This window comes from Scyliorhinus torazame, chromosome 5 (assembly GCF_047496885.1).
Source record: "Scyliorhinus torazame isolate Kashiwa2021f chromosome 5, sScyTor2.1, whole genome shotgun sequence".
Taxonomy (NCBI): Eukaryota; Metazoa; Chordata; class Chondrichthyes; order Carcharhiniformes; family Scyliorhinidae; genus Scyliorhinus; species Scyliorhinus torazame.
The window spans coordinates 122215658-122240847 of NC_092711.1; the positions used below are offsets into that span (position 1 = coordinate 122215658).

The 25190-nt window shown below is 45.9% G+C and overlaps 13 non-coding genes across 13 annotated transcripts; all 13 read left to right on the forward strand.

Annotated features, from left to right (window-relative positions):
• Positions 1-1265: 1265 nt before the first annotated feature.
• trnar-acg (transfer RNA arginine (anticodon ACG)) lies at positions 1266-1338 on the forward strand. Its single transcript has one exon. It is a non-coding gene; the product is annotated as a tRNA-Arg (tRNA).
• A 907-nt stretch (positions 1339-2245) lies between these two features.
• Positions 2246-2318, forward strand: trnav-aac (transfer RNA valine (anticodon AAC)). Its single transcript has one exon. It is a non-coding gene; the product is annotated as a tRNA-Val (tRNA).
• Positions 2319-3773: 1455 nt separating this feature from the next.
• On the forward strand, positions 3774-3846 carry trnar-acg (transfer RNA arginine (anticodon ACG)). Its single transcript has one exon. It is a non-coding gene; the product is annotated as a tRNA-Arg (tRNA).
• Positions 3847-4753: 907 nt separating this feature from the next.
• Positions 4754-4826, forward strand: trnav-aac (transfer RNA valine (anticodon AAC)). The gene has a single exon. It is a non-coding gene; the product is annotated as a tRNA-Val (tRNA).
• Positions 4827-6736: 1910 nt separating this feature from the next.
• Positions 6737-6809, forward strand: trnav-uac (transfer RNA valine (anticodon UAC)). Its single transcript has one exon. It is a non-coding gene; the product is annotated as a tRNA-Val (tRNA).
• A 2434-nt stretch (positions 6810-9243) lies between these two features.
• Positions 9244-9316, forward strand: trnav-uac (transfer RNA valine (anticodon UAC)). The gene has a single exon. It is a non-coding gene; the product is annotated as a tRNA-Val (tRNA).
• A 1455-nt stretch (positions 9317-10771) lies between these two features.
• trnar-acg (transfer RNA arginine (anticodon ACG)) lies at positions 10772-10844 on the forward strand. Its single transcript has one exon. It is a non-coding gene; the product is annotated as a tRNA-Arg (tRNA).
• Positions 10845-11750: 906 nt separating this feature from the next.
• On the forward strand, positions 11751-11823 carry trnav-uac (transfer RNA valine (anticodon UAC)). Its single transcript has one exon. It is a non-coding gene; the product is annotated as a tRNA-Val (tRNA).
• A 7425-nt stretch (positions 11824-19248) lies between these two features.
• trnav-aac (transfer RNA valine (anticodon AAC)) lies at positions 19249-19321 on the forward strand. Its single transcript has one exon. It is a non-coding gene; the product is annotated as a tRNA-Val (tRNA).
• A 1455-nt stretch (positions 19322-20776) lies between these two features.
• trnar-acg (transfer RNA arginine (anticodon ACG)) lies at positions 20777-20849 on the forward strand. Its single transcript has one exon. It is a non-coding gene; the product is annotated as a tRNA-Arg (tRNA).
• A 907-nt stretch (positions 20850-21756) lies between these two features.
• trnav-aac (transfer RNA valine (anticodon AAC)) lies at positions 21757-21829 on the forward strand. Its single transcript has one exon. It is a non-coding gene; the product is annotated as a tRNA-Val (tRNA).
• Positions 21830-23284: 1455 nt separating this feature from the next.
• trnar-acg (transfer RNA arginine (anticodon ACG)) lies at positions 23285-23357 on the forward strand. Its single transcript has one exon. It is a non-coding gene; the product is annotated as a tRNA-Arg (tRNA).
• Positions 23358-24264: 907 nt separating this feature from the next.
• trnav-aac (transfer RNA valine (anticodon AAC)) lies at positions 24265-24337 on the forward strand. Its single transcript has one exon. It is a non-coding gene; the product is annotated as a tRNA-Val (tRNA).
• The last annotated feature ends 853 nt before the right edge of the window (positions 24338-25190 follow it).

Below are 25190 nucleotides of genomic sequence, written 5' to 3' on the forward strand. Positions count from 1 at the left end.
TTGTTTTATAAGTTGAGACATCGGTTTTAAAGAAACGGCTGTCTTCTTGTAATAAGTGACATGGCCTCTCAGACGAACCATGAGAAGCTGCAGCAACACAGTGAGGTTGAACATTGCACAAGTCCATTGATTACTGCACCGCCAGCGGTTTCTGTAGTGTAGTGGTTAGCACATTCCCCTAACATGCGAAAGGTCCCCGGGGCCATACCGGGTAGAAACATCAAGTGCTTCTCATGTTGTGTGAGGAATGTTTGCACAAAGTACTTTTGTTCCCCCATCTCGTATGTTCGAGGATTATGAGGTTTAGTCTCTCATGAGCCACTGAAATAAATTCCACATTAAGTAACAAGCACTGAATTTTCGACAGGCAATGAGAAGAAAAGGACCTTCCTATTTTGGATATTCGGAGCTAGTTCATCCACAACAGAATTTCATGCATTTACAAATGCAGATAAACATACTTATTCACCATCTCAAACATGTCTAAATGAACGACAAATGCAACTTACTGCGGATGCTTCATTCTGAAACAAAAACAGAACATACTGGACAATCTCAGCAGGACTGACAGCCTCTGTGGAGCGAGATGGCAGCGGTCGTTCCGGGCCTGGGTGACTCTTTGTCAAAGCTGGAGAACTGGAAATGGGGTCAGATTCAGACTAATGTGGATGGGGCGGGGTTGGCGTGCCCTATTGGGCCTCGATAGAGTGGTCAGCAATAGGTGGAAAATGACGAAAATGTCTCGGACAGAAAGAAAAAGGGAATGTAAATGAGGCTAATCAAGGTGCTGATAGTGGCGCCTCAAGAGATCAGAATGTGTTAATCGCAGAAAGTAAGCAGTGTGTCAGCGAACAATTGGCGACAGGGATCAGATTGCTCAAGTAGGATGGTATGGGCTGGGGGAGGGGGGCAATGCTGAGGGTAAAACATATCAATGCAAGGAATTAAAATAAGATGATGGATACAGATGGTGGAGGGGGAAGAAGCAGATGGTGGAGGGGGAAGAGAGGTTACACAGTCTGATGTTGTTGAACTGAATAAAATGAAACATACAGAGAGCTGCCTGAATCTACTGGAATAAGTCAAGAGAAGTAAGTGAATATCCACACATAGACAAGCTTTTAGAAAATGTCTTGATTGTCTCGGGAACGTATTGGTTCCCTGCTGTGTGAGCTCAGCTTCTCAAAGGAAACCCAATGTGAATGAATCCCGCCGAATGCGCCACAGAGGCTCAACAAGGAATAGCAAAATGCATTCACCCGGCTGGGCCAGTGGCGCAATGGATAACGCGTCTGACTACGAATCAGGAGATTCCAGGTTCGACTCCTGGCTGGCTCGAAATTCGAACTTTTGGCGTGCGCTTTAACTCACTGGGTGGGACAGCTGATTCTTGATGCAGAGCAAAGTGAGCAGAACGTCTTCAATTCTCGTATCGAAAGTTGATCCGACATCTGCGGAAGATACTGGAACAACTCAGCGAGTCAGGCGGCATTTGTCGACAGGACAACACAGCTCGTCTTTCACCATCACTTTTCATTAAAACCGGGACGGGTTAGAAATGTCGGACGTTTTAACCAAGTCAAATCCCGGTGGGAGCAAACAGAATAACAGGAAAGCGCTCTGACAGGGTGCAAGTCAGGAGAGATTAAATGAGAAAAGGCCTAGGGTTCCCTGGCCACAGAGTGAGGTGAGCATCGAATGAGAGAATAATTACACCACAGTATGAGGCCATTCCAGCCGCTGTGTCTGTGCCAGCTCTCAGCAACTACCGCCCGGATACAAAGACGAAGTGGAAACAAGATTCAAACCCAAATCTGCGATGGTAGTACACACAGAATGGGGGCAGCATTTACAGTGTGAGACGGTTGCACACACTATGAGTGTGAAAGCTGTATTGAGCCCAGTGGAAAGATGCGCTGCTGTTCCTCGAGTGTTTGTTGAGCTTCTTTGGAACATTTCAGGAGGCCGAGGTCCGGAAGGTCAGCGTTAAGATGCAGCTCTCCAGTCAGTTCAATTCTCCACTTTGGCTCTGTAGATTAGATGGGTCACGTCCCTGTGAAGTTAACGCAGATCATGTTAAGTTCGATCTAATTTCTACATCTCGTGGTTTTATATGTTGAAACATCTGTTTTTGAAAGAAACAGCAGTCGTCTTGTAATAAGTGGCCTAGCCTCTCAGCCTCACCATGCGAATCTGCAGCAACACAGTGAGGTTGCACATTGTACACGTCCGTTGATTGCCAGCTGTTTCTGTAGTGTAGTGGTTATCACATTCGCCTAACACGCGAAAGGTCCCCGGTTCGAAACCGGGCAGAAACATCTCGTATTTCCAGTTTAGTCTGTTGCTGACTATTGCCGCAATCTCGTAACTGGTCTTCATCAACGAGAAATAGCAAAATGCATGCACCCGTCTGGTTGTGGTTATTTTCGAAAGCCCTGCCTTCTCAATTTAACTTCCACTTCAAGCAAAACATAACTTATCTTCAGTTCTGTAAAGTTCGATTCCTGATTGTTTTATAAGTTGAGACATCGGTTTTAAAGAAACGGCTGTCTTCTTGTAATAAGTGACATGGCCTCTCAGACGAACCATGAGAAGCTGCAGCAACACAGTGAGGTTGAACATTGCACAAGTCCATTGATTACTGCACCGCCAGCGGTTTCTGTAGTGTAGTGGTTAGCACATTCCCCTAACATGCGAAAGGTCCCCGGGGCCATACCGGGTAGAAACATCAAGTGCTTCTCATGTTGTGTGAGGAATGTTTGCACAAAGTACTTTTGTTCCCCCATCTCGTATGTTCGAGGATTATGAGGTTTAGTCTCTCATGAGCCACTGAAATAAATTCCACATTAAGTAACAAGCACTGAATTTTCGACAGGCAATGAGAAGAAAAGGACCTTCCTATTTTGGATATTCGGAGCTAGTTCATCCACAACAGAATTTCATGCATTTACAAATGCAGATAAACATACTTATTCACCATCTCAAACATGTCTAAATGAACGACAAATGCAACTTACTGCGGATGCTTCATTCTGAAACAAAAACAGAACATACTGGACAATCTCAGCAGGACTGACAGCCTCTGTGGAGCGAGATGGCAGCGGTCGTTCCGGGCCTGGGTGACTCTTTGTCAAAGCTGGAGAACTGGAAATGGGGTCAGATTCAGACTAATGTGGATGGGGCGGGGTTAGCGTGCCCTATTGGGCCTCGATAGAGTGGTCAGCAATAGGTGGAAAATGACGAAAATGTCTCGGACAGAAAGAAAAAGGGAATGTAAATGAGGCTAACAAAGGTGCTGATACTGGCGCCTCAAGAGATCAGAATGTGTTAATCGCAGAAAGTAAGCAGTGTGTCAGCGAACAATTGGCGACAGGGATCAGATTGCTCAAGTAGGATGGTATGGGCTGGGGGAGGGGGGCAATGCTGAGGGTAAAACATATCAATGCAAGGAATTAAAATAAGATGATGGATACAGATGGTGGAGGGGGAAGAAGCAGATGGTGGAGGGGGAAGAGAGGTTACACAGTCTGATGTTGTTGAACTGAATAAAATGAAACATACAGAGAGCTGCCTGAATCTACTGGAATAAGTCAATAGAAGTAAGTGAATATCCACACATAGACAAGCTTTTAGAAAATGTCTTGATTGTCTCGGGAACGTATTGGTTCCCTGCTGTGTGAGCTCAGCTTCTCAAAGGAAACCCAATGTGAATGAATCCCGCCGAATGCGCCACAGAGGCTCAACAAGGAATAGCAAAATGCATTCACCCGGCTGTGCCAGTGGCGCAATGGATAACGCGTCTGACTACGAATCAGGAGATTCCAGGTTCGACTCCTGGCTGGCTCGAAATTCGAACTTTTGGCGTGCGCTTTAACTCACTGGGTGGGACAGCTGATTCTTGATGCAGAGCAAAGTGAGCAGAACGTCTTCAATTCTCGTATCGAAAGTTGATCCGACATCTGCGGAAGATACTGGAACAACTCAGCGAGTCAGGCGGCATTTGTCGACAGGACAACACAGCTCGTCTTTCACCATCACTTTTCATTAAAACCGGGACGGGTTAGAAATGTCGGACGTTTTAACCAAGTCAAATCCCGGTGGGAGCAAACAGAATAACAGGAAAGCGCTCTGACAGGGTGCAAGTCAGGAGAGATTAAATGAGAAAAGGCCTAGGGTTCCCTGGCCACAGAGTGAGGTGAGCATCGAATGAGAGAATAATTACACCACAGTATGAGGCCATTCCAGCCGCTGTGTCTGTGCCAGCTCTCAGCAACTACCGCCCGGATACAAAGACGAAGTGGAAACAAGATTCAAACCCAAATCTGCGATGGTAGTACACACAGAATGGGGGCAGCATTTACAGTGTGAGACGGTTGCACACACTATGAGTGTGAAAGCTGTATTGAGCCCAGTGGAAAGATGCGCTGCTGTTCCTCGAGTGTTTGTTGAGCTTCTTTGGAACATTTCAGGAGGCCGAGGTCCGGGAGGTCAGCGTTAAGATGCAGCTCTCCAGTCAGTTCAATTCTCCACTTTGGCTCTGTGGATTAGTTGGGTCACGTCCCTGTGAAGTTAACGCAGATCATGTTAAGTTCGATCTAATTTCTACATCTCGTGGTTTTATATGTTGAAACATCTGTTTTTGAAAGAAACAGCAGTCGTCTTGTAATAAGTGGCCTAGCCTCTCAGCCTCACCATGCGAATCTGCAGCAACACAGTGAGGTTGCACATTGTACACGTCCGTTGATTGCCAGCTGTTTCTGTAGTGTAGTGGTTATCACATTCGCCTAACACGCGAAAAGTCCCCGGTTCGAAACCGGGCAGAAACATCTCGAACTTCCAGTTTAGTCTGTTGCTGACTATTGCCGCAAACTCGTAACTGGTCTTCATCAACGAGGAATAGCAAAATGCATGCACCCGTCTGGTTGTGGTTATTTACGAAAGCCCTGCATTCTCAATTTAACTTCCACTTCAAGCAAAACATAACTTATCTTCAGGTCTGTAAAGTTCGATTCCTGATTGTTTTATAAGTTGAGACATCGGTTTTAAAGAAACGGCTGTCTTCTTGTAATAAGTGACATGGCCTCTCAGACGAACCATGAGAAGCTGCAGCAACACAGTGAGGTTGAACATTGCACAAGTCCAATGATTACTGCACCGCCAGCGGTTTCTGTAGTGTAGTGGTTAGCACATTCCCCTAACATGCGAAAGGTCCCCGGGGCCATACCAGGTAGAAACATCAAGTGCTTCTCATGTTGTGTGAGGAATGTTTGCACAAAGTACTTTTGTTCCCCCATCTCGTATGTTCGAGGATTATGAGATTTAGACTCTCATGAGCCACTAAAATAAATTCCACATTAAGTCACAAGCACTGAATTTTCGACAGGCAATGAGAAGAAAAGGACCTTCTTATTTTGGATATGCGGAGCTAGTTCATCCACAACAGAATTTCATGCATTTACTAATGCAGATACACCTACTTATTCACCATCTCAAACATGTCTAAATGAACGACAAATGCAACTTACTGCGGATGCTTCATTCTGAAACAAAAACAGAACATACTGGACAATCTCAGCAGGACTGACGGCCTCTGTGGAGCGAGATGGCAGCGGTCGTTCCGGGCCTGGGTGACTCTTTGTCAAAGCTGGAGAACTGGAAATGGGGTCAGATTCAGACAAATGTGGATGGGGCGGGGTTGGCGTGCCCTATTGGGCCTCGATAGAGTGGTCAGCAATAGGTGGAAAATGACGAAAATGTCTCGGACAGAAAGAAAAAGGGAATGTAAATGAGGCTAATCAAGGCTAAGAAAGTTGCTGATAGTGGCGCCTCAAGAGATCAGAATGTGTTAATAGCAGAACAAAGAAAACAGTGTGTCAGCGAACAATTGGCGACAGGGTTGCTCAAGTAGGATGGTATGGGCTGGGGGGAGGGGCGCAATGCTGAGGGTAAAACATACCAATGGAAGGAATGAAAATAACTTGATGGAAATAAACAGATGGTGGAGGGAGAAGAGAGATTACACAGTCTGATGTTGTTGAACTGAATAAAATGAAATATACAGAGGGCTGCCTGAATCAACTGGAATTAGTCAATAGAGGTAAGTGAATGTCATACCCCTAGACCAACGAGCCCCGGGAAAGTAACAGAAGCACGCTGTTATTGCCATCGAAAGTCGATCTAACATCTGCGGAAAATACTGGAACAACTCAGCGAGTCAGGCGGAATTTGTCGACAGGACAACAAAGCTTGTCTTTCACCATCACCTTTCATTAAAACCGGGACGGGTTAGAAATGTCGGACGTTTTAACCAAGTCAAATCCTGGTGGGAGCAAACAGAACAACAGGAAAGCGCTCTGACAGGGTGCAAGTCAGGAGAGATTAAATGAGAAAAGGCCTAGGGTTCCCTGGCCACAGAGTGAGGTGAGCATCGAATGAGAGAATAATTACACCACAGTATGAGGCCATTCCAGCCGCTGTGTCTGTGCCAGCTCTCAACAACTACCGCCCGGATACAAAGAAGAAGTGGAAACAAGATTCAAACCCAAATCTGCGATGGAAGGACACACAGAATGGGGGCAGCATTTACAGTGTGAGACTGTTGCACACACTATGAGTGTGAAAGCTGTAAGAAACAGCAGTCGTCTTGTAATAAGTGGCCTAGCCTCTCAGCCTCACCATGCGAATCTGCAGCAACACAGTGAGGTTGCACATTGTACACGTCCTTTGATTGCCAGCTGTTTCTGTAGTGTAGTGGTTATCACATTCGCCTTACACGCGAAAGGTCCCCGGTTCGAAACCGGGCAGAAACATCTCGAACTTCCAGTTTAGTCTGTTGCTGACTATTGCCGCAATCTCGTAACTGGTCTTCATCAACGAGGAATAGCAAAATGCTGCACCCGTCTGGTTGTGGTTATTTACGAAAGCCCTGCATTCTCAATTTAACTTCCACTTCAAGCAAAACATAACTTATCTTCAGGTCTGTAAAGTTCGATTCCTGATTGTTTTATAAGTTGAGACATCGGTTTTAAAGAAACGGCTGTCTTCTTGTAATAAGTGACATGGCCTCTCAGACGAACCATGAGAAGCTGCAGCAACACAGTGAGGTTGAACATTGCACAAGTCCAATGATTACTGCACCGCCAGCGGTTTCTGTAGTGTAGTGGTTAGCACATTCCCCTAACATGCGAAAGGTCCCCGGGGCCATACCAGGTAGAAACATCAAGTGCTTCTCATGTTGTGTGAGGAATGTTTGCACAAAGTACTTTTGTTCCCCCATCTCGTATGTTCGAGGATTATGAGGTTTAGTCTCTCATGAGCCACTGAAATAAATTCCACATTAAGTAACAAGCACTGAATTTTCGACAGGCAATGAGAAGAAAAGGACCTTCCTATTTTGGATATTCGGAGCTAGTTCATCCACAACAGAATTTCATGCATTTACAAATGCAGATAAACATACTTATTCACCATCTCAAACATGTCTAAATGAACGACAAATGCAACTTACTGCGGATGCTTCATTCTGAAACAAAAACAGAACATACTGGACAATCTCAGCAGGACTGACAGCCTCTGTGGAGCGAGATGGCAGCGGTCGTTCCGGGCCTGGGTGACTCTTTGTCAAAGCTGGAGAACTGGAAATGGGGTCAGATTCAGACTAATGTGGATGGGGCGGGGTTGGCGTGCCCTATTGGGCCTCGATAGAGTGGTCAGCAATAGGTGGAAAATGACGAAAATGTCTCGGACAGAAAGAAAAAGGGAATGTAAATGAGGCTAATCAAGGTGCTGATAGTGGCGCCTCAAGAGATCAGAATGTGTTAATCGCAGAAAGTAAGCAGTGTGTCAGCGAACAATTGGCGACAGGGATCAGATTGCTCAAGTAGGATGGTATGGGCTGGGGGAGGGGGGCAATGCTGAGGGTAAAACATATCAATGCAAGGAATTAAAATAAGATGATGGATACAGATGGTGGAGGGGGAAGAAGCAGATGGTGGAGGGGGAAGAGAGGTTACACAGTCTGATGTTGTTGAACTGAATAAAATGAAACATACAGAGAGCTGCCTGAATCTACTGGAATAAGTCAATAGAAGTAAGTGAATATCCACACATAGACAAGCTTTTAGAAAATGTCTTGATTGTCTCGGGAACGTATTGGTTCCCTGCTGTGTGAGCTCAGCTTCTCAAAGGAAACCCAATGTGAATGAATCCCGCCGAATGCGCCACAGAGGCTCAACAAGGAATAGCAAAATGCATTCACCCGGCTGGGCCAGTGGCGCAATGGATAACGCGTCTGACTACGAATCAGGAGATTCTAGGTTCTGATCCTGGCTGGCTCGGAATTCGAACTTTTGGCGTGCGCTTTAACTCACTGGGTGGGACAGCTGATTCTTGATGCAGAGCAAAGTGAGCAGAACGTCTTCAATTCTCGTATCGAAAGTTGATCCGACATCTGCGGAAGATACTGGAACAACTCAGCGAGTCAGGCGGCATTTGTCGACAGGACAACAAAGCACGTCTTTCACCATCACCTTTCATTAAAACCGGGGCGGGTTAGAAATGTCGGACGTTTTAACCAAGTCAAATCCTGGTGGGGGCAAACAGAACAACAGGAAAGCGCTCTGACAGGGTGCAAGCCAGGAGAGATTAAATGAGAAAAGGCCTAGGGTTCCCTGGCCACAGAGTGAGGTGAGAATCGAATGAGAGAATAATTACACCACAGTATGAGGCCATTCCAGCCGCTGTGTCTGTGCCAGCTCTCAACAACTACCGCCCGGATACAAAGAACAAGTGGAAACAAGATTCAAACCCAAATCTGCGATGGAAGTACACACAGAGTGGGGGCAGCATTTACAGTGTGAGACTGTTGCACACACTATGAGTGTGAAAGCTGTATTGAGCCCAGTGGAAAGATGCGCTGCTGTTCCTCGAGTGTTTGTTGAGCTTCTTTGGAACATTTCAGGAGGCCGAGGTCCGGGAGGTCAGCGTTAAGATGCAGCTCTCCAGTCAGTTCAATTCTCCACTTTGGCTCTGTGGATTAGATGGGTCACGTCCCTGTGAAGTTAACGCAGATCATGTTAAGTTCGATCTAATTTCTACATCTCGTGGTTTTATATGTTGAAACATCTGTTTTTGAAAGAAACAGCAGTCGTCTTGTAATAAGTGGCCTAGCCTCTCAGCCTCACCATGCGAATCTGCAGCAACACAGTGAGGTTGCACATTGTACACGTCCGTTGATTGCCAGCTGTTTCTGTAGTGTAGTGGTTATCACATTCGCCTTACACGCGAAAGGTCCCCGGTTCGCAACCGGGCAGAAACATCTCGAACTTCCAGTTTAGTCTGTTGCTGACTATTGCCGCAATCTCGTAACTGGTCTTCATCAACGAGAAATAGCAAAATGCATGCACCCGTCTGGTTGTGGTTATTTACGAAAGCCCTGCATTCTCAATTTAACTTCCACTTCAAGCAAAACATAACTTATCTTCAGGTCTGTAAAGTTCGATTCCTGATTGTTTTATAAGTTGAGACATCGGTTTTAAAGAAACGGCTGTCTTCTTGTAATAAGTGACATGGCCTCTCAGACGAACCATGAGAAGCTGCAGCAACACAGTGAGGTTGAACATTGCACAAGTCCAATGATTACTGCACCGCCAGCGGTTTCTGTAGTGTAGTGGTTAGCACATTCCCCTAACATGCGAAAGGTCCCCGGGGCCATACCAGGTAGAAACATCAAGTGCTTCTCATGTTGTGTGAGGAATGTTTGCACAAAGTACTTTTGTTCCCCCATCTCGTATGTTCGAGGATTATGAGGTTTAGACTCTCATGAGCTACTAAAATAAATTCCACATTAAGTCACAAGCACTGAATTTTCGACAGGCAATGAGAAGAAAAGGACCTTCCTATTTTGGATATTCGGAGCTAGTTCATCCACAACAGAATTTCATGCATTTACAAATGCAGATAAACATACTTATTCACCATCTCAAACATGTCTAAATGAACGACAAATGCAACTTACTGCGGATGCTTCATTCTGAAACAAAAACAGAACATACTGGACAATCTCAGCAGGACTGACAGCCTCTGTGGAGCGAGATGGCAGCGGTCGTTCCGGGCCTGGGTGACTCTTTGTCAAAGCTGGAGAACTGGAAATGGGGTCAGATTCAGACTAATGTGGATGGGGCGGGGTTGGCGTGCCCTATTGGGCCTCGATAGAGTGGTCAGCAATAGGTGGAAAATGACGAAAATGTCTCGGACAGAAAGAAAAAGGGAATGTAAATGAGGCTAATCAAGGTGCTGATAGTGGCGCCTCAAGAGATCAGAATGTGTTAATCGCAGAAAGTAAGCAGTGTGTCAGCGAACAATTGGCGACAGGGATCAGATTGCTCAAGTAGGATGGTATGGGCTGGGGGAGGGGGGCAATGCTGAGGGTAAAACATATCAATGCAAGGAATTAAAATAAGATGATGGATACAGATGGTGGAGGGGGAAGAAGCAGATGGTGGAGGAGGAAGAGAGGTTACACAGTCTGATGTTGTTGAACTGAATAAAATGAAACATACAGAGAGCTGCCTGAATCTACTGGAATAAGTCAATAGAAGTAAGTGAATATCCACACATAGACAAGCTTTTAGAAAATGTCTTGATTGTCTCGGGAACGTATTGGTTCCCTGCTGTGTGAGCTCAGCTTCTCAAAGGAAACCCAATGTGAATGAATCCCGCCGAATGCGCCACAGAGGCTCAACAAGGAATAGCAAAATGCATGCACCCGGCTGGGCCAGTGGCGCAATGGATAACGCGTCTGACTACGAATCAGGAGATTCTAAGTTCGACTCCTGGCTGGCTCGGAATTCGAACTTTTGGCGTGCGCTTTAACTCACTGGGTGGGACAGCTGATTCTTGATGCAGAGCAAAGTGAGCAGAACGTCTTCAATTCTCGTATCGAAAGTTGATCCGACATCTGCGGAAGATACTGGAACAACTCAGCGAGTCAGGTGCCATTTGTCGACAGGACAACACAGCTCGTCTTTCACCATCACTTTTCATTAAAACCGGGACGGGTTAGAAATGTCGGACGTTTTAACCAAGTCAAATCCCGGTGGGAGCAAGCAGAATAACAGGAAAGCGCTCTGACAGGGTGCAAGTCAGGAGAGATTAAATGAGAAAAGGCCTAGGGTTCCCTGGCCACAGAGTGAGGTGAGCATCGAATGAGAGAATAATTACACCACAGTATGAGGCCATTCCAGCCGCTGTGTCTGTGCCAGCTCTCAGCAACTACCGCCCGGATACAAAGACGAAGTGGAAACAAGATTCAAACCCAAATCTGCGATGGTAGTACACACAGAATGGGGCAGCATTTACAGTGTGAGACGGTAGCACACACTATGAGTGTGAAAGCTGTATTGAGCCCAGTGGAAAGATGCGCTGCTGTTCCTCGAGTGTTTGTTGAGCTTCTTTGGAACATTTCAGGAGGCCGAGGTCCGGGAGGTCAGCGTTAAGATGCAGCTCTCCAGTCAGTTCAATTCTCCACTTTGGCTCTGTGGATTAGTTGGGTCACGTCCCTGTGAAGTTAACGCAGATCATGTTAAGTTCGATCTAATTTCTACATCTCGTGGTTTTATATGTTGAAACATCTGTTTTTGAAAGAAACAGCAGTCGTCTTGTAATAAGTGGCCTAGCCTCTCAGCCTCACCATGCGAATCTGCAGCAACACAGTGAGGTTGCACATTGTACACGTCCGTTGATTGCCAGCTGTTTCTGTAGTGTAGTGGTTATCACATTCGCCTTACACGCGAAAGGTCCCCGGTTCGAAACCGGGCAGAAACATCTCGAACTTCCAGTTTAGTCTGTTGCTGACTATTGCCGCAATCTCGTAACTGGTCTTCATCAACGAGGAATAGCAAAATGCATGCACCCGTCTGGTTGTGGTTATTTACGAAAGCCCTGCATTCTCAATTTAACTTCCACTTCAAGCAAAACATAACTTATCTTCAGGTCTGTAAAGTTCGATTCCTGATTGTTTTATAAGTTGAGACATCGGTTTTAAAGAAACGGCTGTCTTCTTGTAATAAGTGACATGGCCTCTCAGACGAACCATGAGAAGCTGCAGCAACACAGTGAGGTTGAACATTGCACAAGTCCAATGATTACTGCACCGCCAGCGGTTTCTGTAGTGTAGTGGTTAGCACATTCCCCTAACATGCGAAAGGTCCCCGGGGCCATACCAGGTAGAAACATCAAGTGCTTCTCATGTTGTGTGAGGAATGTTTGCACAAAGTACTTTTGTTCCCCCATCTCGTATGTTCGAGGATTATGAGGTTTAGACTCTCATGAGCCACTAAAATAAATTCCACATTAAGTCACAAGCACTGAATTTTCGACAGGCAATGAGAAGAAAAGGACCTTCCTATTTTGGATATTCGGAGCTAGTTCATCCACAACAGAATTTCATGCATTTACAAATGCAGATAAACATACTTATTCACCATCTCAAACATGTCTAAATGAACGACAAATGCAACTTACTGCGGATGCTTCATTCTGAAACAAAAACAGAACATACTGGACAATCTCAGCAGGACTGACAGCCTCTGTGGAGCGAGATGGCAGCGGTCGTTCCGGGCCTGGGTGACTCTTTGTCAAAGCTGGAGAACTGGAAATGGGGTCAGATTCAGACTAATGTGGATGGGGCGGGGTTGGCGTGCCCTATTGGGCCTCGATAGAGTGGTCAGCAATAGGTGGAAAATGACGAAAATGTCTCGGACAGAAAGAAAAAGGGAATGTAAATGAGGCTAATCAAGGTGCTGATAGTGGCGCCTCAAGAGATCAGAATGTGTTAATCGCAGAAAGTAAGCAGTGTGTCAGCGAACAATTGGCGACAGGGATCAGATTGCTCAAGTAGGATGGTATGGGCTGGGGGAGGGGGGCAATGCTGAGGGTAAAACATATCAATGCAAGGAATTAAAATAAGATGATGGATACAGATGGTGGAGGGGGAAGAAGCAGATGGTGGAGGGGGAAGAGAGGTTACACAGTCTGATGTTGTTGAACTGAATAAAATGAAACATACAGAGAGCTGCCTGAATCTACTGGAATAAGTCAATAGAAGTAAGTGAATATCCACACATAGACAAGCTTTTAGAAAATGTCTTGATTGTCTCGGGAACGTATTGGTTCCCTGCTGTGTGAGCTCAGCTTCTCAAAGGAAACCCAATGTGAATGAATCCCGCCGAATGCGCCACAGAGGCTCAACAAGGAATAGCAAAATGCATTCACCCGGCTGGGCCAGTGGCGCAATGGATAACGCGTCTGACTACGAATCAGGAGATTCTAGGTTCTGATCCTGGCTGGCTCGGAATTCGAACTTTTGGCGTGCGCTTTAACTCACTGGGTGGGACAGCTGATTCTTGATGCAGAGCAAAGTGAGCAGAACGTCTTCAATTCTCGTATCGAAAGTTGATCCGACATCTGCGGAAGATACTGGAACAACTCAGCGAGTCAGGCGGCATTTGTCGACAGGACAACAAAGCACGTCTTTCACCATCACCTTTCATTAAAACCGGGGCGGGTTAGAAATGTCGGACGTTTTAACCAAGTCAAATCCTGGTGGGGGCAAACAGAACAACAGGAAAGCGCTCTGACAGGGTGCAAGCCAGGAGAGATTAAATGAGAAAAGGCCTAGGGTTCCCTGGCCACAGAGTGAGGTGAGAATCGAATGAGAGAATAATTACACCACAGTATGAGGCCATTCCAGCCGCTGTGTCTGTGCCAGCTCTCAACAACTACCGCCCGGATACAAAGAACAAGTGGAAACAAGATTCAAACCCAAATCTGCGATGGAAGTACACACAGAGTGGGGGCAGCATTTACAGTGTGAGACTGTTGCACACACTATGAGTGTGAAAGCTGTATTGAGCCCAGTGGAAAGATGCGCTGCTGTTCCTCGAGTGTTTGTTGAGCTTCTTTGGAACATTTCAGGAGGCCGAGGTCCGGGAGGTCAGCGTTAAGATGCAGCTCTCCAGTCAGTTCAATTCTCCACTTTGGCTCTGTGGATTAGATGGGTCACGTCCCTGTGAAGTTAACGCAGATCATGTTAAGTTCGATCTAATTTCTACATCTCGTGGTTTTATATGTTGAAACATCTGTTTTTGAAAGAAACAGCAGTCGTCTTGTAATAAGTGGCCTAGCCTCTCAGCCTCACCATGCGAATCTGCAGCAACACAGTGAGGTTGCACATTGTACACGTCCGTTGATTGCCAGCTGTTTCTGTAGTGTAGTGGTTATCACATTCGCCTAACACGCGAAAAGTTCGAAACCGAGCAGAAACATCTCGTACTTCCAGTTTAGTCTGTTGCTGACTATTGCCGCAATCTCGTAACTGGTCTTCATCAACGAGGAATAGCAAAATGTATGCATCCGTCTGGTTGTGGTTATTTTCGAAAGCCCTGCCTTCTCAATTTAACTTCCACTTCAAGCATAACTTATCTTCAGGTCTGTAAAGTTCGATTCCTGATTGTTTTATAAGTTGAGACATCGGTTTTAAAGAAACGGCTGTCTTCTTGTAATAAGTGACATGGCCTCTCAGACGAACCATGAGAATCTGCAGCAACACAGTGAGGTTGAACATTGCACAAGTCCATTGATTACTGCACCGCCAGCGGTTTCTGTAGTGTAGTGGTTAGCACATTCCCCTAACATGCGAAAGGTCCCCGGGGCCATACCGGGTAGAAACATCAAGTGCTTCTCATGTTGTGTGAGGAATGTTTGCACAAAGTACTTGTCTTCCCCATCTCGTATGTTCGAGGATTATGAGGATTAGTCTCTCATGAGCCACTAAAATAAATTCCACATTAAGTCACAAGCACTGAATTTTCGACAGGCAATGAGAAGAAAAGGACCTTCTTATTTTGGATATTCGGAGCTAGTTCATCCACAACAGAATTTCATGCATTTACAAATGCAGATAAACATACTTATTCACCATCTCAAACATGTCTAAATGAACGACAAATGCAACTTACTGCGGATGCTTCATTCTGAAACAAAAACAGAACATACTGGACAATCTCAGCAGGACTGACAGCCTCTGTGGAGCGAGATGGCAGCGGTCGGTCCGGGTCTGGGTGACTCTTTGTCAAAGCTGGAGAACTGGAAATGGGGTCAGATTCAGACTAATGTGGATGGGGCGGGGTTGGCGTGCCCTATTGGGCCTCGATAGAGTGGTCAGCAATAGGTGGAAAATGACGAAAATGTCTCGGACAGAAAGAAAAAGGGAATGTAAATGAGGCTAATCAAGGTGCTGATAGTGGCGCCTCAAGAGATCAGAATGTGTTAATCGCAGAAAGTAAGCAGTGTGTCAGCGAACAATTGGCGACAGGGATCAGATTGCTCAAGTAGGATGGTATGGGCTGGGGGAGGGGGGCAATGCTGAGGGTAAAACATATCAATGCAAGGAATTAAAATAAGATGATGGATACAGATGGTGGAGGGGGAAGAAGCAGATGGTGGAGGGGGAAGAGAGGTTACACAGTCTGATGTTGTTGAACTGAATAAAATGAAACATACAGAGAGCTGCCTGAATCTACTGGAATAAGTCAATAGAAGTAAGTGAATATCCACACATAGACAAGCTTTTAGAAAATGTCTTGATTGTCTCGGGAACGTATTGGTTCCCTGCTGTGTGAGCTCAGCTTCTCAAAGGAAACCCAATGTGAATGAATCCCGCCGAATGCGCCACAGAGGCTCAACAAGGAATAGCAAAATGCATTCACCCGGCTGGGCCAGTGGCGCAATGGATAACGCGTCTGACTACGAATCAGGAGATTCTAGGTTCTGATCCTGGCTGGCTCGGAATTCGAACTTTTGGCGTGCGCTTTAACTCACTGGGTGGGACAGCTGATTCTTGATGCAGAGCAAAGTGAGCAGAACGTCTTCAATTCTCGTATCGAAAGTTGATCCGACATCTGCGGAAGATACTGGAACAACTCAGCGAGTCAGGCGGCATTTGTCGACAGGACAACAAAGCACGTCTTTCACCATCACCTTTCATTAAAACCGGGGCGGGTTAGAAATGTCGGACGTTTTAACCAAGTCAAATCCTGGTGGGGGCAAACAGAACAACAGGAAAGCGCTCTGACAGGGTGCAAGCCAGGAGAGATTAAATGAGAAAAGGCCTAGGGTTCCCTGGCCACAGAGTGAGGTGAGAATCGAATGAGAGAATAATTACACCACAGTATGAGGCCATTCCAGCCGCTGTGTCTGTGCCAGCTCTCAACAACTACCGCCCGGATACAAAGAACAAGTGGAAACAAGATTCAAACCCAAATCTGCGATGGAAGTACACACAGAGTGGGGGCAGCATTTACAGTGTGAGACTGTTGCACACACTATGAGTGTGAAAGCTGTATTGAGCCCAGTGGAAAGATGCGCTGCTGTTCCTCGAGTGTTTGTTGAGCTTCTTTGGAACATTTCAGGAGGCCGAGGTCCGGGAGGTCAGCGTTAAGATGCAGCTCTCCAGTCAGTTCAATTCTCCACTTTGGCTCTGTGGATTAGATGGGTCACGTCCCTGTGAAGTTAACGCAGATCATGTTAAGTTCGATCTAATTTCTACATCTCGTGGTTTTATATGTTGAAACATCTGTTTTTGAAAGAAACAGCAGTCGTCTTGTAATAAGTGGCCTAGCCTCTCAGCCTCACCATGCGAATCTGCAGCAACACAGTGAGGTTGCACATTGTACACGTCCGTTGATTGCCAGCTGTTTCTGTAGTGTAGTGGTTATCACATTCGCCTAACACGCGAAAAGTTCGAAACCGAGCAGAAACATCTCGTACTTCCAGTTTAGTCTGTTGCTGACTATTGCCGCAATCTCGTAACTGGTCTTCATCAACGAGGAATAGCAAAATGTATGCATCCGTCTGGTTGTGGTTATTTTCGAAAGCCCTGCCTTCTCAATTTAACTTCCACTTCAAGCATAACTTATCTTCAGGTCTGTAAAGTTCGATTCCTGATTGTTTTATAAGTTGAGACATCGGTTTTAAAGAAACGGCTGTCTTCTTGTAATAAGTGACATGGCCTCTCAGACGAACCATGAGAATCTGCAGCAACACAGTGAGGTTGAACATTGCACAAGTCCATTGATTACTGCACCGCCAGCGGTTTCTGTAGTGTAGTGGTTAGCACATTCCCCTAACATGCGAAAGGTCCCCGGGGCCATACCGGGTAGAAACATCAAGTGCTTCTCATGTTGTGTGAGGAATGTTTGCACAAAGTACTTGTCTTCCCCATCTCGTATGTTCGAGGATTATGAGGATTAGTCTCTCATGAGCCACTAAAATAAATTCCACATTAAGTCACAAGCACTGAATTTTCGACAGGCAATGAGAAGAAAAGGACCTTCTTATTTTGGATATTCGGAGCTAGTTCATCCACAACAGAATTTCATGCATTTACAAATGCAGATAAACATACTTATTCACCATCTCAAACATGTCTAAATGAACGACAAATGCAACTTACTGCGGATGCTTCATTCTGAAACAAAAACAGAACATACTGGACAATCTCAGCAGGACTGACAGCCTCTGTGGAGCGAGATGGCAGCGGTCGGTCCGGGTCTGGGTGACTCTTTGTCAAAGCTGGAGAACTGGAAATGGGGTCAGATTCAGACTAATGTGGATGGGGCGGGGTTGGCGTGCCCTATTGGGCCTCGATAGAGTGGTCAGCAATAGGTGGAAAATGACGAAAATGTCTCGGACAGAAAGAAAAAGGGAATGTAAATGAGGCTAATCAAGGTGCTGATAGTGGCGCCTCAAGAGATCAGAATGTGTTAATCGCAGAAAGTAAGCAGTGTGTCAGCGAACAATTGGCGACAGGGATCAGATTGCTCAAGTAGGATGGTATGGGCTGGGGGAGGGGGGCAATGCTGAGGGTAAAACATATCAATGCAAGGAATTAAAATAAGATGATGGATACAGATGGTGGAGGGGGAAGAAGCAGATGGTGGAGGGGGAAGAGAGGTTACACAGTCTGATGTTGTTGAACTGAATAAAATGAAACATACAGAGAGCTGCCTGAATCTACTGGAATAAGTCAATAGAAGTAAGTGAATATCCACACATAGACAAGCTTTTAGAAAATGTCTTGATTGTCTCGGGAACGTATTGGTTCCCTGCTGTGTGAGCTCGGCTTCTCAAAGGAAACCCAATGTGAATGAATCCCGCCGAATGCGCCACAGAGGCTCAACAAGGAATAGCAAAATGCATGCACCCGGCTGGGCCAGTGACGCAATGGATAACGCGTCTGACTACGAATCAGGAGATTCTAGGTTCGACTCCTGGCTGGCTCGGAATTCGAACTTTTGGCGTGCGCTTTAACTCACTGGGTGGGACAGCTGATTCTTGATGCAGAGCAAAGTGAGCAGAACGTCTTCAATTCTCGTATCGAAAGTTGATCCGACATCTGCGGAAGATACTGGAACAACTCAGCGAGTCAGGCGGCATTTGTCGACAGGACAACAAAGCACGTCTTTCACCATCACCTTTCATTAAAACCGAGGCGGGTTAGAAATGTCGGACGTTTTAACCAAGTCAAATCCTGGTGGGAGCAAACAGAACAACAGGAAAGCGCTCTGACAGGGTGCAAGTCAGGAGAGATTAAATGAGAAAAGGCCTAGGGTTCCCTGGCCACAGAGTGAGGTGAGCATCGAATGAGAGAATAATTACACCACAGTATGAGGCCATTCCAGCCGCTGTGTCTGTGCCAGCTCTCAGCAACTACCGCCCGGATACAAAGACGAAGTGGAAACAAGATTCAAACCCAAATCTGCGATGGTAGTACACACAGAATGGGGGCAGCATTTACAGTGTGAGACGGTTGCACACACTATGAGTGTGAAAGCTGTATTGAGCCCAGTGGAAAGATGCGCTGCTGTTCCTCGAGTGTTTGTTGAGCTTCTTTGGAACATTTCAGGAGGCCGAGGTCCGGAAGGTCAGCGTTAAGATGCAGCTCTCCAGTCAGTTCAATTCTCCACTTTGGCTCTGTAGATTAGATGGGTCACGTCCCTGTGAAGTTAACGCAGATCATGTTAAGTTCGATCTAATTTCTACATCTCGTGGTTTTATATGTTGAAACATCTGTTTTTGAAAGAAACAGCAGTCGTCTTGTAATAAGTGGCCTAGCCTCTCAGCCTCACCATGCGAATCTGCAGCAACACAGTGAGGTTGCACATTGTACACGTCCGTTGATTGCCAGCTGTTTCTGTAGTGTAGTGGTTATCACATTCGCCTAACACGCGAAAGGTCCCCGGTTCGAAACCGGGCAGAAACATCTCGTATTTCCAGTTTAGTCTGTTGCTGACTATTGCCGCAATCTCGTAACTGGTCTTCATCAACGAGAAATAGCAAAATGCATGCACCCGTCTGGTTGTGGTTATTTTCGAAAGCCCTGCCTTCTCAATTTAACTTCCACTTCAAGCAAAACATAACTTATCTTCAGTTCTGTAAAGTTCGATTCCTGATTGTTTTATAAGTTGAGACATCGGTTTTAAAGAAACGGCTGTCTTCTTGTAATAAGTGACATGGCCTCTCAGACGAACCATGAGAAGCTGCAGCAACACAGCGAGGTTGAACATTGCACAAGTCCATTGATTACTGCACCGCCAGCGGTTTCTGTAGTGTAGTGGTTAGCACATTCCCCTAACATGCGAAAGGTCCCCGGGGCCATACCGGGTAGAAACATCAAGTGCTTCTCATGTTGTGTGAGGAATGTTTGCACAAAGTACTTTTGTTCCCCCATCTCGTATGTTCGAGGATTATGAGGTTTAGTCTCTCATGAGCCACTGAAATAAATTCCACATTAAGTAACAAGCACTGAATTTTCGACAGGCAATGAGAAGAAAAGGACCTTCCTATTTTGGATATTCGGAGCTAGTTCATCCACAACAGAATTTCATGCATTTACAAATGCAGATAAACATACTTATTCACCATCTCAAACATGTCTAAATGAACGACAAATGCAACTTACTGCGGATGCTTCATTCTGAAACAAAAACGGAACATACTGGACAATCTCAGCAGGACTGACAGCCTCTGTGGAGCGAGATGGCAGCGGTCGTTCCGGGCCTGGGTGACTCTTTGTCAAAGCTGGAGAACTGGAAATGGGGTCAGATTCAGACTAATGTGGATGGGGCGGGGTTGGCGTGCCCTATTGGGCCTCGATAGAGTGGTCAGCAATAGGTGGAAAATGACGAAAATGTCTCGGACAGAAAGAAAAAGGGAATGTAAATGAGGCTAATCAAGGTGCTGATAGTGGCGCCTCAAGAGATCAGAATGTGTTAATCGCAGAAAGTAAGCAGTGTGTCAGCGAACAATTGGCGACAGGGATCAGATTGCTCAAGTAGGATGGTATGGGCTGGGGGAGGGGGGCAATGCTGAGGGTAAAACATATCAATGCAAGGAATTAAAATAAGATGATGGATACAGATGGTGGAGGGGGAAGAAGCAGATGGTGGAGGGGGAAGAGAGGTTACACAGTCTGATGTTGTTGAACTGAATAAAATGAAACATACAGAGAGCTGCCTGAATCTACTGGAATAAGTCAAGAGAAGTAAGTGAATATCCACACATAGACAAGCTTTTAGAAAATGTCTTGATTGTCTCGGGAACGTATTGGTTCCCTGCTGTGTGAGCTCAGCTTCTCAAAGGAAACCCAATGTGAATGAATCCCGCCGAATGCGCCACAGAGGCTCAACAAGGAATAGCAAAATGCGTTCACCCGGCTGGGCCAGTGGCGCAATGGATAACGCGTCTGACTACGAATCAGGAGATTCCAGGTTCGACTCCTGGCTGGCTCGAAATTCGAACTTTTGGCGTGCGCTTTAACTCACTGGGTGGGACAGCTGATTCTTGATGCAGAGCAAAGTGAGCAGAACGTCTTCAATTCTCGTATCGAAAGTTGATCCGACATCTGCGGAAGATACTGGAACAACTCAGCGAGTCAGGCGGCATTTGTCGACAGGACAACACAGCTCGTCTTTCACCATCACTTTTCATTAAAACCGGGACGGGTTAGAAATGTCGGACGTTTTAACCAAGTCAAATCCCGGTGGGAGCAAACAGAATAACAGGAAAGCGCTCTGACAGGGTGCAAGTCAGGAGAGATTAAATGAGAAAAGGCCTAGGGTTCCCTGGCCACAGAGTGAGGTGAGCATCGAATGAGAGAATAATTACACCACAGTATGAGGCCATTCCAGCCGCTGTGTCGGTGCCAGCTCTCAGCAACTACCGCCCGGATACAAAGACGAAGTGGAAACAAGATTCAAACCCAAATCTGCGATGGTAGTACACACAGAATGGGGGCAGCATTTACAGTGTGAGACGGTTGCACACACTATGAGTGTGAAAGCTGTATTGAGCCCAGTGGAAAGATGCGCTGCTGTTCCTCGAGTGTTTGTTGAGCTTCTTTGGAACATTTCAGGAGGCCGAGGTCCGGAAGGTCAGCGTTAAGATGCAGCTCTCCAGTCAGTTCAATTCTCCACTTTGGCTCTGTAGATTAGATGGGTCACGTCCCTGTGAAGTTAACGCAGATCATGTTAAGTTCGATCTAATTTCTACATCTCGTGGTTTTATATGTTGAAACATCTGTTTTTGAAAGAAACAGCAGTCGACTTGTAATAAGTGGCCTAGCCTCTCAGCCTCACCATGCGAATCTGCAGCAACACAGTGAGGTTGCACATTGTACACGTCCGTTGATTGCCAGCTGTTTCTGTAGTGTAGTGGTTATCACATTCGCCTAACACGCGAAAGGTCCCCGGTTCGAAACCGGGCAGAAACATCTCGTATTTCCAGTTTAGTCTGTTGCTGACTATTGCCGCAATCTCGTAACTGGTCTTCATCAACGAGAAATAGCAAAATGCATGCACCCGTCTGGTTGTGGTTATTTTCGAAAGCCCTGCATTCTCAATTTAACTTCCACTTCAAGCAAAACATAACTTATCTTCAGGTCTGTAAAGTTCGATTCCTGATTGTTTTATAAGTTGAGACATCGGTTTTAAAGAAACGGCTGTCTTCTTGTAATAAGTGACATGGCCTCTCAGACGAACCATGAGAAGCTGCAGCAACACAGTGAGGTTGAACATTGCACAAGTCCATTGATTACTGCACCGCCAGCGGTTTCTGTAGTGTAGTGGTTAGCACATTCCCCTAACATGCGAAAGGTCCCCGGGGCCATACCGGGTAGAAACATCAAGTGCTTCTCATGTTGTGTGAGGAATGTTTGCACAAAGTACTTTTGTTCCCCCATCTCGTATGTTCGAGGATTATGAGGTTTAGTCTCTCATGAGCCACTGAAATAAATTCCACATTAAGTAACAAGCACTGAATTTTCGACAGGCAATGAGAAGAAAAGGACCTTCCTATTTTGGATATTCGGAGCTAGTTCATCCACAACAGAATTTCATGCATTTACAAATGCAGATAAACATACTTATTCACCATCTCAAACATGTCTAAATGAACGACAAATGCAACTTACTGCGGATGCTTCATTCTGAAACAAAAACAGAACATACTGGACAATCTCAGCAGGACTGACAGCCTCTGTGGAGCGAGATGGCAGCGGTCGTTCCGGGCCTGGGTGACTCTTTGTCAAAGCTGGAGAACTGGAAATGGGGTCAGATTCAGACTAATGTGGATGGGGCGGGGTTGGCGTGCCCTATTGGGCCTCGATAGAGTGGTCAGCAATAGGTGGAAAATGACGAAAATGTCTCGGACAGAAAGAAAAAGGGAATGTAAATGAGGCTAACAAAGGTGCTGATAGTGGCGCCTCAAGAGATCAGAATGTGTTAATCGCAGAAAGTAAGCAGTGTGTCAGCGAACAATTGGCGACAGGGATCAGATTGCTCAAGTAGGATGGTATGGGCTGGGGGAGGGGGGCAATGCTGAGGGTAAAACATATCAATGCAAGGAATTAAAATAAGATGATGGATACAGATGGTGGAGGGGGAAGAAGCAGATGGTGGAGGGGGAAGAGAGGTTACACAGTCTGATGTTGTTGAACTGAATAAAATGAAACATACAGAGAGCTGCCTGAATCTACTGGAATAAGTCAATAGAAGTAAGTGAATATCCACACATAGACAAGCTTTTAGAAAATGTCTTGATTGTCTCGGGAACGTATTGGTTCCCTGCTGTGTGAGCTCAGCTTCTCAAAGGAAACCCAATGTGAATGAATCCCGCCGAATGCGCCACAGAGGCTCAACAAGGAATAGCAAAATGCATTCACCCGGCTGTGCCAGTGGCGCAATGGATAACGCGTCTGACTACGAATCAGGAGATTCCAGGTTCGACTCCTGGCTGGCTCGAAATTCGAACTTTTGGCGTGCGCTTTAACTCACTGGGTGGGACAGCTGATTCTTGATGCAGAGCAAAGTGAGCAGAACGTCTTCAATTCTCGTATCGAAAGTTGATCCGACATCTGCGGAAGATACTGGAACAACTCAGCGAGTCAGGCGGCATTTGTCGACAGGACAACACAGCTCGTCTTTCACCATCACTTTTCATTAAAACCGGGACGGGTTAGAAATGTCGGACGTTTTAACCAAGTCAAATCCCGGTGGGAGCAAACAGAATAACAGGAAAGCGCTCTGACAGGGTGCAAGTCAGGAGAGATTAAATGAGAAAAGGCCTAGGGTTCCCTGGCCACAGAGTGAGGTGAGCATCGAATGAGAGAATAATTACACCACAGTATGAGGCCATTCCAGCCGCTGTGTCTGTGCCAGCTCTCAGCAACTACCGCCCGGATACAAAGACGAAGTGGAAACAAGATTCAAACGCAAATCTGCGATGGAAGTACACACAGAATGGGGGCAGCATTTACAGTGTGAGACGGTTGCACACACTATGAGTGTGAAAGCTGTATTGAGCCCAGTGGAAAGATGCGCTGCTGTTCCTCGAGTGTTTGTTGAGCTTCTTTGGAACATTTCAGGAGGCCGAGGTCCGGAAGGTCAGCGTTAAGATGCAGCTCTCCAGTCAGTTCAATTCTCCACTTTGGCTCTGTAGATTAGATGGGTCACGTCCCTGTGAAGTTAACGCAGATCATGTTAAGTTCGATCTAATTTCTACATCTCGTGGTTTTATATGTTGAAACATCTGTTTTTGAAAGAAACAGCAGTCGACTTGTAATAAGTGGCCTAGCCTCTCAGCCTCACCATGCGAATCTGCAGCAACACAGTGAGGTTGCACATTGTACACGTCCGTTGATTGCCAGCTGTTTCTGTAGTGTAGTGGTTATCACATTCGCCTAACACGCGAAAGGTCCCCGGTTCGAAACCGGGCAGAAACATCTCGTATTTCCAGTTTAGTCTGTTGCTGACTATTGCCGCAATCTCGTAACTGGTCTTCATCAACGAGAAATAGCAAAATGCATGCACCCGTCTGGTTGTGGTTATTTTCGAAAGCCCTGCATTCTCAATTTAACTTCCACTTCAAGCAAAACATAACTTATCTTCAGGTCTGTAAAGTTCGATTCCTGATTGTTTTATAAGTTGAGACATCGGTTTTAAAGAAACGGCTGTCTTCTTGTAATAAGTGACATGGCCTCTCAGACGAACCATGAGAAGCTGCAGCAACACAGTGAGGTTGAACATTGCACAAGTCCATTGATTACTGCACCGCCAGCGGTTTCTGTAGTGTAGTGGTTAGCACATTCCCCTAACATGCGAAAGGTCCCCGGGGCCATACCGGGTAGAAACATCAAGTGCTTCTCATGTTGTGTGAGGAATGTTTGCACAAAGTACTTTTGTTCCCCCATCTCGTATGTTCGAGGATTATGAGGTTTAGTCTCTCATGAGCCACTGAAATAAATTCCACATTAAGTAACAAGCACTGAATTTTCGACAGGCAATGAGAAGAAAAGGACCTTCCTATTTTGGATATTCGGAGCTAGTTCATCCACAACAGAATTTCATGCATTTACAAATGCAGATAAACATACTTATTCACCATCTCAAACATGTCTAAATGAACGACAAATGCAACTTACTGCGGATGCTTCATTCTGAAACAAAAACAGAACATACTGGACAATCTCAGCAGGACTGACAGCCTCTGTGGAGCGAGATGGCAGCGGTCGTTCCGGGCCTGGGTGACTCTTTGTCAAAGCTGGAGAACTGGAAATGGGGTCAGATTCAGACTAA